Genomic DNA, 17,515 nt, shown 5'->3' on the forward strand with positions numbered 1-17,515 from the left:
AGGACAAAGAAATTTAGGATTTGGATGCTCAATTAGTGAAGAATCTAAACAGAATTTGGGCTTGGGTGGTAAATTAAAGTAATAAGATTTGTTTATACAGTCTTCTGGGCCTGAATTCCCTATCTCTGGCATTAAAGGTGTCCTTCTACCTCCTTTCACATGAGAGATTTATTTCCTGCTTTCAGGGAGATAGAAAGAAGTGTCAGAGTGTCCCTCTTGCATTGGCCGTTTCTTAAGTAACTTTAATTCAAAATACTCACTATGCCACTGTGGCATATTTGTGGGTGGCCTGCCTTGAGCCCCAACAGAACTAAAGAAATAAAAGAAATTTTTAAGTAAAAGAGGTATAGTGAGACAGAGAGAGAATAAGACATAATAAGTACGCCAAATGAGTGGTTTGAATCTCTTTAAAGCAATGACCACCATATTGGTCTTCAGATTATCATACACCAGGTTTATTACTCATAGTGTTCACACTAGTTGCCCAAAGCTTCTTGTACTTGGTGGTATAAATAAGAATATTTTCACTTCCTTCAAAAATGAAAACTGTGAAACAGCCCAATTTCTAGCAACAAAGGTATTTTTGTTTCGACTTGACATTACAAATTATTGGCCTTTAAATTACTCATGGAAATATTGCTTAAAGCATTTTGATAATCAATTATTACTTTCCACATTAGGCTCTCATTTTTATTAGTGAATATTCTAGCTATGGTATAGACACATTTTTAAAAAAATTTAGTCTGCTAAACCAACTAATCTACAAATTGCAGAGTTGCCTACACTTCACACCCTGGGGAAGCAAAACTGACAATTTGGAAGAGTTTTAAAACATACATATTAGGGAAACCATTGACTGTGTGTTCATGGCTCAGTTATTTTCATTTTCATTGCTCATTTTTAAAAAAGGGAACTTTTCACACTGGATTATTTAATTAATGATGAATGTGTGACCCTGTGTACATTTCAGTTCACTGTGATCCCCGACTACACAAATAATTCATATCAAGGAAACTGCTCGTATACAGGAAAGAGAAGCACTGACCTGGAGCTCCATTATCAGTTTCATCTTTAGTAGGTGTCATATCATAACTCCTTCTTCCATTTCCTTTTAAATTTGATTAACAAAGAGCAAATATGTTACTGCGGTGCAAGAATGACGCATTCATTAATCACAATACCATTTACAATTATGAGTACATTTGTTTTTTATACTAAAATAATAGCTGCCATAATAAATAATCTGACAATAATATTCTATTAAGAACGTTCAACAGTGCATTATAAATCTAAACTACAAAGAGAAATTAGAGTGATTGGCGAGTTACTGTGTTCCAGAATAGAAGGTATCATATGCCAACTATTGTCATGAGATGGTCAGTAGAAAATACATAAGGCGCAAATTCCATGGTGAAGATACCTGTAAGTAAACACAGAGGAGAAATATTTCCTTTTATCCTTATAGCATCTTGACTTCAGTTATAAAAGCTGTTTATTCAAAGAGTACATGAAGGCTTAGGATTATTAAAGCAATTCGTTTAATGATATGTGCACAAAGATAAAGGTAACTACAAATGTCTGGCTTCTAACTCATGCTGATAGTTTGGAATTTTCTCTTTCTCACGAATTCATGTTTCTTGTAGATAACAAGCTGCCCTGGGGAAAAGGGACCTGGAGAGAAAAGGGTAGTAGCTATTATTGGGAATTTACAAAGTGCTGCACTCCATTAACATTTCTCATTCCCTGGGAGCCTGTTTCTGACAGCTCCCAAAGCTCAGCACTAACGCAAAGCCTTAAGCAGGTGGATGGTGGGCTGTTACACAGGCGCCTCTGCATTCTGGAAATAACACAAGTTTAAAAATCACACAGATATGGGTTCAAAACATAACTCTGCCACCTACTAACTCTGTTGCCTTGGGCAGATGATAACCTCCTGAGTTTCAAGTTTCTCATATGTAAAATAAATAGAGAATTCTCCTCCATCAAGATAAAATGATATTTTGGAGATTAATCCTTTGTCTGTTGTTTCATTTGCAAATATTTTCTCCCATTCTGAGGGTTGTCTTTTTGTCTTGTTTATGATAGCATCAACATATATACACTACCGAATGTAAAATAGTTAGCTAGTGGGAAGCAGCAGCATAGCACAGGGAGATCAGCTTGGTGCTTTGTGACCACCTAGAGGGGTGGGCTGGGGAGGGTGGGAGGGAGACGCAAGAGGGAGGGGATATGGGGATATATGTATGCATATGGCTGATTCACATTGGTATTGTATTATACCAGTATTGTGTAGCAATTATAGCACAGTATTGTGAAGCAATTATACGCCAATAAAGATCTATTTTAAAAAAGATAAAATGATATAATGCATACAAATACCTGGTAAATCTAAATGTTCGATTAATTAAGCTAGTATCTATTTGAAATACTTAAGGTCTATCATGTGGCAGGTACTACGCTGGGAGATAGTGGTGAGTAAGACAGACAGAGTGACTTAGCCTGACCAACTCTCCTCATTTGTCCAGGATTTTCCCAGTTTTAGCAAAGAAAGTCCTGCATCCCAGAAACCCCTCAGCCACAGACAAACAAGGACAAACTGGTCATCCTACCAGAGCATTCAACCTAAAAGACTATATCTAGATGCCATCAAGGATACGACCACAGCATGAAACTGTAGTTTCAAAGAGTTGTCAAAAGGGAAAGCAAAGTTGTCATCGCTCATCCTGAATTGAAGTGAGCCTGAGAATGACACGATTCTCAAGGGGCTGGCAGGAGAATAAAGAACTGGATTATGAACAGGGTGTGCTAGAGAAATTAGGAGAGTAAAGAGCTGACAGAGCTAAACAAGAGTCCTTGAAACTCCAACCTGTCCTTGAGGAAACTTTCTATAGTTTGTGACCTACCTATAGACATCCAATTCAGAAAGAAGGTATAAAGGAAGCCAGGCATGTGGGTAGGTAACCACATCACTTGAGGAGACAAAACATAGAATATTTTGCAAGAAAGTCTCAGTGGACAAAGCCTGACTGGAGCACAGACTTGAAGCATCATATACTCTTGGATAATATCTCCGTGATGCCTCCATCTAGTAGTGATAGAAACTAAAGCTCCGGACGTCACCCTCAGCCTCGTGTTCCTGAGCCACTCCTCCAGATGTAAGCTCCTCTGTGTCTTTTCTTCCTTTCCTGGACTTTTATCCCAATACTGCTCCAAGCTGTCTGCCTCCAGTACTCCCTACCTTGCCTGCCCTCCCAACCAAACCTTCCTACAGCCTCTGGAACCCACAATTTCTATTGGGAACTCCTATCAGATTCTATCTACTAAGTCTGGAAAGAATTTTTTTCAGTGCTTCTAGCAGCATTAATATTCCTCAAAAGATATTTTGGAAAGTGTTACTCTAGGCTCACCTCCTACCTGCAGTAGCCTTTACCCACTGTATATGGAGCTTCTGGAAGCCATCACACTCTTCACACCCTCTTATCTTTGCATGTGTTCTTTTCTCTTCCAGAACTGTTCCGCTTTCACTCTTTCTCCTAGCTAATTTATACTGCACCTTCAAGACTAAGTTCAAATACACTGCTTAGGCCCCTCCATCTGGTTTATAGTCCCTTCCCCATACCTCCAGGGCACCCAGTTCATTCCACTTAGCAGTCAGTTTCCCAAGGAAAGAGCTCCTCTTATTTACCTTTGTTACTTCAGGGATTACTACAGTATCTGACTTTTTTTTTTTCTAACTGTTGAACATTCATTGAAATCGGGTCATTTTCCACATCTCTCAAAGCACAGATAACCAACCTGAGACCTAACTAACGTAGCATCGATAATGGTTCCGTCTAAATACTCATAGAGGAATGTGGAAGAGCATCTCAGCAGCAGGACGGCTGTAGATGGGGAGAGCTCACACCCCCCAGGGCCCTTCGCCACCCTCCACCCCCGTGCCCGCACGCCCAGCCCCGCAGCCGACCATCAGGCCCCGGCACCTGAAAACCCACTGCGCCCGGAGTCTCCGGTCAGTGCAGGGTGAGGGTCATGTCTGTCCACAGGTTGGGGCTGGAAAGCACTTTCTGCCATTGGAGTTTTGATTGTGAGCACGAGTCCGCGCCGCCCGCTGGCTCTTCCTTGGAACCAAGCCTGGAGCCTCCCAGCAAGCGGTCGTTCACACCGAAGTTGGCCTGGTCCCAAACGGTTAATTCTAGGGTGGATTGCCTCAGCTGAGAAGGGGTGACCCCTTTGAAAACGAAGGAGTGCTTCCACTGGGGACAGGCTTGCTTCTTCAGGACGGGGGACTTCAGTCTCAACCTCTGCTGGTCTGGCAGAGTGAGACAGCCCTTAACAAATGAGTTTAAGGTACCATCTGAGGGCACAGGTAAATTCTTGGCTCCCAGCACTACCAAACAGAGCTGACCGTTATGTGATGGCTGATCTCCCGTCCCTTCTTGAGCCTCCTGGAGCTTTCTGGGCCCTGCAGGGAGGACCAGTTTGGCCCGGACTACAAGTTCTCTGTTATTCGTGGGAACACTGTCTTCGTCTTTCTCTGCCTTGGCCTGGAGCGGATACCAATGGGCAGACTGGGTCGTGCGGTCATCAAAGTCCCACGTGGCCAGAGGGATGATCACTTCTCCAAGAAACATCCTCCGGGCGAGCGTGCCCAGGTGCCACACAGACACCCGCAGCTGCCGGGTCGCCAGCTGGGTAGGCTCCACCTGGTACTTCAAGGTCTCCTGAAAGGTCGGCTCCACCGTGTTCTTTTAGACTCCAGTCTTGCGTTTTCCCTGGGAGAATCTGTCAGGCAGCAGATAGGTCTTTACATAAGGATTGCACTTTTTCTTCTTTTCCTCCCCATAGGCAAGGTTCTTACAGGCCTTGATGCGTATGCTAGGTTTTTGCTAATTGTTGAATAAATAAGATGTTGAAGACAATGGAGAATAAATCATTGAACCAAAATTTAATGGGGGAATTTGGACGAGCAGTATACCAACTGCCTCTCTGCAAATTTAGTTAGAAGAAACAAAGTTGTCTTTCTGGAGCTCTCTTAGAACAGGAAAATGAACTGCATGACTTCTGGGGTCTTCCTCTTGCCTTTGGAGTCTGTAAAGTTCTGGGAGAATAATACATATCTCTATGAGTTTGATCTAGCCCTTTCAAATGGATTTATTATTCTTTATTTAAATTATGTATGACTTACACTTCCAGCTGAATATCAATAGGAGAATCCAGTCTGATCTTAGATTTCTTAACATCTCCAAGTTAGAATCTCATTCAAATTCAACGAGATTAAAAGACCTTAGATAAAAATTATTAGGGATTTCTCCCCACTCTTTTAGCTGTCACGTGTATGATCTTTTTCACATCTATTTTGACTTTCTAAATCCTCTTGTAGAGATTTTAAATTATCCTTTCTTGACTTGTTTAGTGAAAACATTGGAATGTTCAGAGGAAATCTGCTGCATTTATAACCATCTATTTTTCCCTTTTAGATTTTTTTCTCTTGCTCTTTTATAACTTCTTTTTTTCACTAATCTACTCTGCCAGGGATTTTGACAGCTGAAGTATGTGATTAGTGCCATTTTATATCTCAGTGTATGTATTTAAATCACTCACAGTGGTTCTAGTTGAAGTTTTGTTCTGTCAAAATATTTTAGTCTTAAATGAAAGCTACCCACACGTGCTTTTTACAAAAGCAATTCTTGCACAAAAAGATTTATAGCATCGCTCTTTTTGAGTAATTCTGAATAGGTGACCTAAAGCATCTAAAAATGACAGGTTTCATTTCATTTTCTGTATTTTGGGCTTAGATATACACAGTAAAATTTTTCATGCACACCAGTACTTAAGATTCAATAAAGGAGTTAACTTTCTTCCCCCTGGAAATCATTGTCTGCTATCTTTTCTTCCACCACTTCCTGCTCACTCTTCAACACACTCAAGTGTGGCTTACAATCCATCACCTCATGAGAACATTATTTTAAATTCTTTTTAACACTTGTGACATTCCTCAGCATTGTATGAGAAGTAAGAGAAAATTAAGCAGTTCAAATTCTGATATAGATTAAAAAAATAGAATTTGGGAAAATTTGAACTGTCTCTAATTTTAAAAAATATATCCATATAATAATGTCTTCAACTCTATAAATGTAGTTTGTTACTCTTTTAAAGGAGAAATGTTACCAGAATACTAGCAAAGCCAGAAAGTTCTAAGTCAAATGTGTTACAGAAACAGTATATTTTAAAATGTATTGCTCTAGAAATAATTTAGTTTTAGATTTATACATGTAAATTTAATATTTGAAGAGTTAACACATTTTCAAAGTTTTGATGTGAATGTTAAGAAATAATAGTCTCTTAAAAGTAAACTCTCAGAACATCATGAATTCCTTGAAGAACAGTCTATGCTTCATGTTTCTTTATCTATCGTGACTATCATGCAGCTAGACACAATGTTAGTATGTAAAAAGCACTCCAAATTGAACTTGAAGTAGAGAATTGAGGCAAATGACTGAAAAATCAATGAAAGGCGGATTTTGATTTCTTACTTTGGAATCCACCTGTTGGCCTTACCAATCACTGTTCCAAGGGGAGCTTTTATTTAAGAGAATAGAAATACCTTACATGGCGAATCTACCACATGATTTTCCTCAGTTAAGCAACAAAGGGAGTTTGTTCTACAGAGGTCAAACTAGCTTCTCTTTGGTCTAGTATTAAAGTACGTTGGAGAGAGACAACACAGAAACTCTTTCGGCCAGGCTTGAGATGCCAGGGTCATTATCTTTAATCTTTCTTTTTTAGATGGTTCCAAATTGCTGGAGAAAAATAACACAGTGGGGCACATTTATGGTTTCCCAACCCAGCAAGGCCCTTAGGACTGCCTGACTAGCTTTCCTACTCTCCACAATAATCATTTCAAGTCTTCTGCTTTCTCCTTAAATTTTGATCCTTCCCTATCCTCTGGAATTTCAATGGATGACACTCTCTCTGATTTTGCTAATAAATTAGAAACATGATAAGGAAGTTTTCACAGCTCTCATCACCAAATACACAGACCTACTCACATAGACACCTGGATTCACCTCTTTTTCTACTTTGAAAATGGAGGAAATATCCCTCCTCCTAAAAAGGGCCTTACCTGCCACCTTCTTATAACTCCACAGCTAGAGGTTATCTTCCCTGGCCTCTCTGCTATCTCTCTCTTAGACCCTACCCTTTACTATTTAAACATGCTTTAATCATTCCCTTAAAAATTAAGAAAGATAAAGTGTCCCTGGATCCTACATTCTCCTAACCTATTCTTCTGTCTCTTTTCTCCCCTAACTCTTGTAAAGAGCTCTCTGCCTTTAGTATCTCTACTCTCTATTGACTCTTCACCCATTTCAGTATGGCTTCTATTATACCACCAATGAAAACACATTTTAATAATGCAAATAATCTTTGTGACTCAAAGAAAGTTTTAATTCTTCATTTTACAGGACTTCCTAAGAGCATTTCACATAATTGGCCTCTCTCTCCTTTTTAAAATACTTTCTTCCTTGAGTTCTGTGACGACAGATCCTCCAGGGTTTCCTTCTACTTTGCTGTGACTGGCCATCTCAGTTCCCTTTGATAGTTCATTCTCCTCTACCCAGCCTGCTGAGATACTGACTGATGTACATTATTTAGAGCAATAGGAACAAAACAAATGGACTGGGAACTGGACTTTCCCAAGATTAGATTTGGTACTACAGAATGAGATGACACAGGCATGCCATCTTTACAGAAAATATTCTGCAGGTGAGTCTAAGGAGAGTCTTAATTCCAGTCATTTTGGGCAACTGAAAAGACAATTGATTATATGGGAACAGGAGGGCAAATAAAGCCTAAACAACTCATATACAAATTAATCTCTGCCACTTATACTATTGCCCACACACATTCCCACATAGGCTTAGTGCAAATAGCTGACTCAAATGTGATTAAAAAGTGAATTATAATAATTTTAAAAGGATACAGCACAGACAAAATCATTTAAAAATACTTTTTAAGAAGGAACAGAAAAAGCAAAAGGCAGACCAAAAACAATAAATGAAAAAATATTGCCACCAAGCAGATAAAAATGTAGGCCAAGCATATTGCCATAAATTCAATATAGCCAAGTAGAGTAATCAAAGAGCTCAGAGAAGAATTACAAAAACTCAGAAAAAAACATAGTGAAACAACAGAGTGAGATGAAACATAATCTTTCAGAGCTCAGGAAAGAAGTAAAAAGAATCACAAAAAATCAAATCCATCAGAGAAGTAATGAAAAGAAAACAAGCTGGCTAAAACACAGTAGGAGTTATAGAGAAGAGGTTTGGGGAGAAGAATTTTAGAACTGGAAATGATGGAAATGATAACTGGGAAAAGAAGGAGATAGAAGTGTGTAAGACTGATTCCCTCAAATTTCATATACAGAATATAAAATATATTACTGAAACAGAAAATTATATAAGTAGTATAAGTTTATTTAAAGGAGGTAAACACTAGATAACCTAAGAAAAGTGATGTAATCCATGGAAATCATTTCATAGACAGAAGGGGCTAAAAAGATAGAAATATATACTAACTTCTTACTGTTCATTCTGGGAAGTAAAATGATACAGGTCATTAGATCATGAACTCAGAAAAGAGATAAATGTAGATAAAATAAAATATTTTGGGTTTGAACTCAGCTGCTCCCATGGACACAACAAATATACAGCTACATATGGAATGATTTTCCTCTGAAAAGGACCTGAAAAGTAGATGAACAGTGTGTCTACAATAAAGGATAAGAGGCACATGGAGACAGGTAGGAGAAACAGAGATACAGTCTCACCCTGGACGATACCCCAGGAGCAGTGACCTACAATCAAGAGATACACCAAAAATATAAAGCTTTCCCTCAAGGAGTGAAGGAATCGAGCCCCACATCAGGCACCCTGACCCTTGAATCCAGAAGACAAGCACCCAAAATATCCAGTTTTGAAAATCAATGTGGATTAAGTCCAGGAGAACCATAGCATTGTAGGGAATGGAGACTCCTCTCTTAAAGGGCTCATGAACTGTTCCATTTGCACTGATATCCAGCACAAAAGCAACAGTTTGAAAATGCCTAGAACATAAGAAAAGGAAGTCTACTTACAGATTTAAAGCTGCTGCTGGAGAAGCAGGAAACTGCTGGGACTTTCGCCAGGGATGGAAGCACTGGTGGGTGCCATTTTTGTAATCTCATCCTAACTAGCTCATGACAGAACTGGCAAGTGCCATTTTTGGTGCCCTCTCTCTAACCTGCTAGCACCAGTGCACGTGCTCTGCCCACCCCATGCCACAACCCAGCTGGGTGAGTGCCCCAAACCCATATTCACCCCATGTAGCAGCCACACCACAACTAGGCCAGGCAAGCACTCTGTGCCTCACCCACCCTACACAGAAGCTGCAGCCCTGCTATAGCTGGCAGGTACGCACAGCCCATACAAGGGACACCTCTTTAGTGCCTGACTCTGGTGGCCAAGAGAGACTTCACTTCCAGGCCCCACAGATAATATCCTACATAAGGACACTCCTTCAAGACTGAGAGAGGTAGCCTGTTTCACCTGATACATATAAATAGAGAGTTAGGAAAAATGAGGAGACAGACAAATCCCAAACTAAACTAAAGAACAAGACAACTCCCCAGAAAAAGATCTTAATGAAATGGAGATAAGCAACCTACTTGATAAAGAGTTCAAAGTAATGGTCATAAAGTTGCTCACTGAACTCAGGTGAAGAATGGGTGAACACAGTGAGCTTCAACATAGAGATAGAAAATATAATAAAATATAGAACAGAAGTTATAACTGAAGTGAAAAATACACTTTAGGAATTCAACAGCAGACTGAATGAAGTAAAAGAACAAATCAGCAAGCTAGAAGACAGAGCTGTAAGGTCCGTAGGCCCGGGTGAAAGGAGGCCCGGGGGGTAAGAGAAAACATCGACCAGTATGAGGTAGGAGAGGCATTGGGACATAACAACCTCACCTGTTCTGGGAATCAACAAGAAACTCTAACTTCCTGCCCAGAAAACAATGGGGCTGACGGGAAGGGAAAATGGGCTTATGCCTCACAACAGACCAACCAACACCTGGCCCTGCTGTATCCTCACCAAATAAGGAATTACCCTGTATAGCAAACCACCCCCTCCCCTTGCAAGCCGCCTTCTGCTTTTACCCCAATAAAAATCCCCCTCATCCAGTACTGGACGCGACTTCTCTGGCCCCTTTCTCTCGGACCAGTGAACCTCGCCCGGGAGTGCTCCCTAATAAAGCTCACTTGAAGCTTTCCTCTGTTTCGCAGTGCCGTTTGTTAAGATCCGACCTTACAAGAGCAATGAAAATTACCCAGACAGAGCCACAAAATGTAAAAAGAATTTTAAAAAGTGAAGGTACTGTACGGGAACTCTGGGACAATATCAAGCAGAATAACATTCATATTATTAGCTTCCCAGAAGGACAAGAGAGAGAGAAAGGGACAGAAAAATTATTTGAGGAAATAATGGCTGAAAACTTCCCTAATCTGGAGACGGAAACAGACATCCAGGCTCAGAAAGCCCAGAGAGTTCCAAAAGATGAACCTAAAGAGAAATACAACAAGACACATTATAATTAAAATGGTAAAAGTTAGGGGTAAAGAGAGAATTATAAAAGCAGCAAAAAAAAAAAAAAAAGAAAAACCAACTATTATGTACAAGGGAAACCCCATAAGACAATCACCAGATTTTTCAGCAGAAACTTTACAGATCAGAAAGTGTAACATGATATATATTTCCAAAGTGCTGAAAGGAAAAAATTTCCAATGAAGAATTCTCTACCCAGCAATGTTGTCATTCAGAATTGAAAGAGATTATGAGGTTTCCAGATAAGCAAAAGCTAAAAGAGTTCATCACCAATAAACCATCCTTACAAGAAAAGTTTAAAGGATTTCTCTAAGCTAAAAAGAGAAGGCAATAATTAATAATAAGAAAACATAAGAAAGAAAAAGCCTCACTGGAAAGGCAAATATATAGTAAAGGTAGTAGATCAATCACTTATAAAGCAAGTATAAAGGTTAAAAGACAAAGCTAGTAAAGTAATCATTTTAAATATAAATGATCTAAATATACCAATGAAATGACAGAGATTTTCAGAATGGCTATAAAAACAAAACTGAAATATATGTTGTCTGCAAGAAACCCACTTTAAATATAAAGACTTAAGTTAAAAATAAAGATAGCTCATGATAATACTAACTGTTTAAGAAGCGGAAGCAGTATATTAATTTCAAACAAAGCAGATTTAAGAACAAGGAAAACTATCAGAGATGAAGCAGAGGAAACACAACTGATTTAAAATTCTATATCCACAGAAAAACCTGCATGTGAATGTTTATAGCACCAAATGTTTATAATCACTAAAGACTCGAAGCAACCAAGATGTCTTTCTATAGGCCAATGAATAAACAAGCTGTGGTATGCCCATAAAATGGATATTCAGCAATAAATGAAATGAAGTATCTGTATTAGGTTGATTGGATCACATAAAAAAATACCACAGACTAGGTGGCTTAAACAACAGAACTTTATTTTCTCCCAGTTCTGGAGGCTAGAAGTCCAAGATCAAGGTGTCAGCAGATCTGGTTTCTCCTAAGGCCTCTCTCCCTGGCTTGCAGATGGCCACTTTCTTGCTATGTCCTCACATCTCTGGTACCACTCTGTTTCTCCAAATTTCCTCTTCTTATAAGAATATCAGTCAGATTGGATTAGAACCTATGCCAAATGCCTTGTTTTAATTTAACCACCTCTTTAAAGGCCTTATCTCCAATTAGAGTCACATTCTGAGGTACTAGAGGTTAAGACTTCAACATATAGATTTTCAGGAGACACAACTTAACCCATAACAGTGTGAAACCATGAAAAGACCTGAACCCATATTTATGTAAATAAGTGATTACATTCATAAATTCTGGAGAAGAGACAACTCATTGCAGAAGAATATCAAATAGTTTATATAAATATTCTGCTCTCAAAGCAATGGGGTATGACTCCCCACTCCTTAAATATGGGCTGCACATAGTGACTTTCTTCCAAAAAGTACAGCATAGAATGGGGGAAATGAAGAGTAATTTTACAATGGAGAAGACTGACAAGCAGTACCTCAGTTGGGGAACCAATATTAACATCAACAGTCATACCTAATACTGATAGTACGTACCCATCATACGATGTAATGAAAATGACACTTCACCTCTGTAGTATCTTTTCCCCAAAACACATAACTTCACTCTAATCATGAGGAAAATTTCAGATAAATCCCAACTGAAGAACTTTCAGTATTTGACAAATGCTCCTCAAAACTGTCAAGTTCATCAAAAACAAGGGAAGTCTGGGAAAATCTCACAGCCAAGAAAAACCTAAGGAGACAAAGTAAATGTAACCTGGTATCCTGGATGGGACTGTAAAAAATAAACAGAAGCCTCAATTAAACAGAGCTGAGAGACCAGAAGGGGGAGCACTCAAGCTCTGTGAAAGCAGAGTCCAACAACAGGATGAAATACTCCTCTTCTTTCCCGGCAACACTCAGCTAATGAAAAGCCATGGATTCTTTACTTACTATAGCCCTGTAAATTTCCTTTTCTTCTTCATAAAAGAGGTCTTCCTTTGTTGTGCTTGGACTTGTGTGTGGCTTGCCGTGGTTGCAGACCCTGTATTACAATCCTCTGCTGATTCTAAATAAGCCCTGCTTTGCAGGAGGAATAGCTGGCAGTTTATTTGTTTTAGGTCAGCAGGATCCTGGAACAGGAAAAGAATATTAGGTAAAAACTAAGGAACTGCATAAAGTATGGACTTTATTATAATTTATACTAAATTATATGTCAAATTCCTGTACAACCTTTGCTATTTTTCGGTAACTCTAAAAGTGTTCTGAAAGAAAAGGTTGACTTACCAAAAAAACCAAAAAATAAAAAAACCCAAAACAACAACAACAACAAAAACAGGAGTGGACACATAAAAACCAAACCTAACTGTTGGCTACATAAAATAAATGCATGTGCATTTAAATAAATGTGACTTTGAAGACTGAAAACAAAATTACGAACAAAGACTTACCTGGCACATGCAAATTTAAAATCAGTAAATAAATAAAAATAAGAAAATCAAAATTTGGCCATAATCATAAGAACTAACCAAGCTGAATACAAAGACAAAAGTAATAAAATAAGGTAGGGCATTTTTAATGATAATATGCCATATCAATACAATATGCCATATACAAAATATGACATACAATATGCAATAAAGATCATCCCACCCTGAATATTTTTGTACTAAATAGAGCATTAAAATTCAAAGCATAAAATCTATAAGGACAATAAGTGAAATACACAAAAATAAATTTGCCTATCTCTAGCCATGATATATCAAGTGAAAAATATAAAAAAAAAATCAGTCACTATACATACCTTGTTTGTATATACTCTTGGAAATTCAATTATATTCACCATATGGAAAGACACAAAAAACTGTTCATTAAAATTTAAAAAGTACAAATATAGCAAACAATGTGATCTTTTTTCAAGATGCAATAAGTCTAGGAATTAATAACAAAACTCAAAAACAGTTAAAATACTTGGAAATGTAGGGCTTTTTTATTACAGAATTATTTGATTTAAAAATCAGGACTCAAATTGCAGATTTGTTAGGAAATAACTAAAGTTAAAACAATTGCAATAAGAACCTATGGGATTCAGATAAAATGGTGGCTTAGAGTAGTATTCTTAGCATTGGAGACATATTAATTATAGAGAAATAATAAAAATAAATTAATAGATCAATCAGCAAATGATGTTACAAACAAAATAACCTAAGAAAATTGGAGGAAATAATTAGTCAAGGGAATAGCAGAAATCAATGACAGGAAAAAAAGAACATTTAAAACTATGAATAAATCTGGGTAGGTTCATTTTGAATGGGAGGAAGAAAAAATGATACAACACATTAACTATTAGTTAATCTAATGAAGAAACAAAGGATGGGGGGAAGCACAAATACACAAAAGAATAGTAATGGGGATCCAACCACATATAAATTTTAAAACATGGAGGTATATTGCTTAACTCTAAACAAATTTACTCTAAGCCTAAATTAAATGAATAACTTTCCTAGAAAAATATAAAGTTCTAAGAATAACCCCAAAAGAGATAGAAAACCTAAGTAGAACAATTATTTTAGATTAAATGATGTTCAAAAGTCAACCCCTCCTCCACAAAAAGGTGCCAGTGCTGGACAACTTCACATTGGATTGATATCATGCCTTTAATTTTTAAGTTCTTAGTATATCAGAGACATTAAACCAGACTAAGATAAAACAGAAACGAACACCACAGTCTAATTTTGTTTATTAATATGAATATAAAAAGTCTAAATACAGTAAGAGGTAACTGATATTTTTCTTAACATGATTATGCTTAATGGAAAAAGCCTAGCAGCATCTCCTTAAGATCAGAAACACAAATACATCAGCTATCACGATTATTATTTATAATTCTTTTGGAGAAATAACTAGAAGAAAGAGGAGTGAAAAAAAGTGAAAAGTGAACAGAAAGAGGAAAAATAATTATTTGCAGATGAAAACTTAGAAAACTCAAGCAATTGAAAATAACTATAAATAATGAAAAACTTCAGTTAAGATGGCTGGATACAAAATCAATATGTGAAAATAATAGCCTCAATATATACAAATAAAAGTCCATTAGAGGGTGTAATGGAAGAGAACATGTTCTTTATGGAGGTGATCATGAAAAAAAAATAACATAACTAGGAACAAGCTTAAGAAAAGTAAAAGATCCTTATGTAGAAAACCTTAAAGTGTTACTTCAAGGTTTAGAAAAGACCCAAAGAAGCCTAGGATAAATGGAAAAGCAATCCTTATTCTTGGATGTCAAAGCTTAATGAATTAATTTATAAATTTAGGATGACCTCATTAAATAAAAAAAGACAAGCAGTACACTGGAGAAAGGACAGTTTTTTCAAAGAGCAAGGCTGGGAAAGCAATAAACCCTACCTTCTACTTCATACTCTATGCAAAAATAAATTTTAGATGGATTGTAAATGTAAATGTGAACGAGAGAAATATAAAGTTTCTAAATTTAAGGCAAACACATCATGACATTTAGTTAGAAAAAAAAATTCTGAAATGGTGTACAAAATGTCTGATCAAAAATAAATAAAGATGTTTAAAAAAAGTAAAACATAGTTAAATTTAATAGTTTGAACTTAAGATTTATCAAAATATTTCATTAAATTCTGAAAAAAGCAAACCGCAGAATGGGAGAAATTTGTAATACAACACAAACACATACATTCAACTATAGTCACCAAAAGTCTCAAATCTAGAATATATAAAGTGCTCCTGTAAATCAGTAAGACAAAAGAAGATGACCCAATAGAGAATAGATAAAAGATTTGAACAAGCAGTTACAATAAATGCTGTCCTAATGACCAAACATGAAGAGCTGTTCAGCTTCATTCATCATCACTGAAACACAAATTTAAACCATATTACAACATCACCACACATCTACCAGGAGAGTTAAAATACAAAATAAATAAATAAATTTAAAAACATACAAGTGTTGATGAGGGTGTGGAGAGAATAAAACATTTACTGTTGGCGGGAGTGTAACAGTTTCAACAGCTTTGAAAAATTGCTTGACAGTATCTACAGGAGCTGACAATGTATACACACTCTCTGACTCAGCAGTTCTCCTTTCAGATAAAAGCCCAACATAACTCATATCCACCAAAAGATATGGACAAGGATGTTCACAGCAGTATAATTCAGAATAGCCAATAAAACAACTATTTCAATAACAATCCAAACACCCCTTAATAGTAGAATGGATAAAAAAGAAATAGTATATTCACACCACAGACTATGATTTAACAATGAGAATGAACAACCTACAGCTACACAAAACAATGTGGATGAGTATTATTACCATATTTTTAGCCAAAGAAGCCAGACACAAAAGAATATATGTATACAATTCTGTTTCTGTAAAGTCAAAAGCAGGCATAATGAATGAATCTATGGTGTTAGTAGCAGGGTAATGGTTACCCTTGTGAGGAGGTAGACCGGAAGTGACGTCTGGGGAGCTGGTTATATTTTGTCTCTTGGTTTGGGTGACGATTACATGCGTATGTTCACTTTGTGAAAATTTGTTAATCTGTATATGTATGATATGCGCACTTCTCTGTATATATGTTATACTTCAAAAACAAAGTTACTAAAGCAAACTTTTAGAACAAGATATGGTAAACTTTATATAGAAAAACTAACATCAAGAATTAGCTGGGGGCTTCCCTGGTGGCACAGTGGTTCAGAGTCCGCCCCCCGATGCAGGGGACACGGGTTCGTGCCCCGGTCTGGGAGGATTCCACGTGCCGCGGAGCGGCTGGGCCCCCGAGCCATGGCCGCTGAGCCTGCGCGTCTGGAGCCTGTGCTCCGCAACGGGAGAGGCCACAACAGTGAGAGGCCCGCGTACCACCAAAAAAAAAAAAAAAAAAGAATTAGCTGGGAGATTATAATAGTTGAAGTATAACAAGAAGAGACAAGTCTTTTATTAAATCATATTTCAAAGTTACAATAATTAAAAGCATAAAAGGGTCAAGTAGTCATTGTCTGCTTTCTTCTGCAGATCTGTTATTGCTTTTGTCTACCCTGCTCTGGGGAAGAGAAATGACTACCCTAGGGGACGGTTGTGGCCGGATGACATACTTTTTCATCATATGTACCATGTGCACAAACTACTTATCCTAAAAGTAAATTGATCATGGTATTTTGTTTAAATCAACATTTTCCCATTGCTCCTGGGATATAATCTAAACTTCTATTGTTGCCCAGCCTGATCTTCCTCTCAACCGGCTTGATGAGGCTGTCAACAGCTTGAGAATAATGATCAAACTCTTATTTCCAAGGCAACCCTCTCTATCAAAAAGACTCAAGGACCCAGGTTATAGAAAGCAAACCGTCTACACTGGCTGACTTGACTGGTGAGAAAGATCAGTCTCCTCGCTACCCCAAGAAAAGACCAAAAGTTTGGGAGAGGGAGTATCTGTATATACTGATCATGTGTTTTATTGTCATCAACTAAGAGTGGACTCAGTGGATAACTGATTCTGTCACCTAATTACTGACAGAAAGTATGGCTTAATAGCACCTACTTGAAAGCTTTAAAATTAATCGGCAGACTAGCAAAGTTTAACTGGCTTATAGTTAAGAAGTTTATATCATAGGTCAATTCATTTAGTTACCTAGGGGTATATATTTCTAACCAGTTTATCTTGGAGATATACCAGAAATTGTCTTTGATTAATATTAAGCATTCTTTTGTTGCCTTATTGATATTTTTATGGCTACTGTGAACAACTGGCAACACCTGCTTTGGCTTTTCTTTTTTCTCAGAATAAAATGGTTATGACCATGTTATATACTTATCTGTCATAGAATTTG

The 17,515-nt window shown here is 37.4% G+C and overlaps 1 pseudogene; it reads right to left on the reverse strand.

Moving 5' to 3' along the window:
- Positions 1-4,010: 4,010 nt before the first annotated feature.
- Positions 4,011-9,223, reverse strand: LOC115853402 (synaptotagmin-like protein 3 pseudogene; annotated as a pseudogene).
- Between the last annotated feature and the right edge of the window lie 8,292 nt (positions 9,224-17,515).

Source organism: Globicephala melas, chromosome 7, assembly GCF_963455315.2.
Source record: "Globicephala melas chromosome 7, mGloMel1.2, whole genome shotgun sequence".
NCBI lineage: Eukaryota > Metazoa > Chordata > Mammalia > Artiodactyla > Delphinidae > Globicephala > Globicephala melas.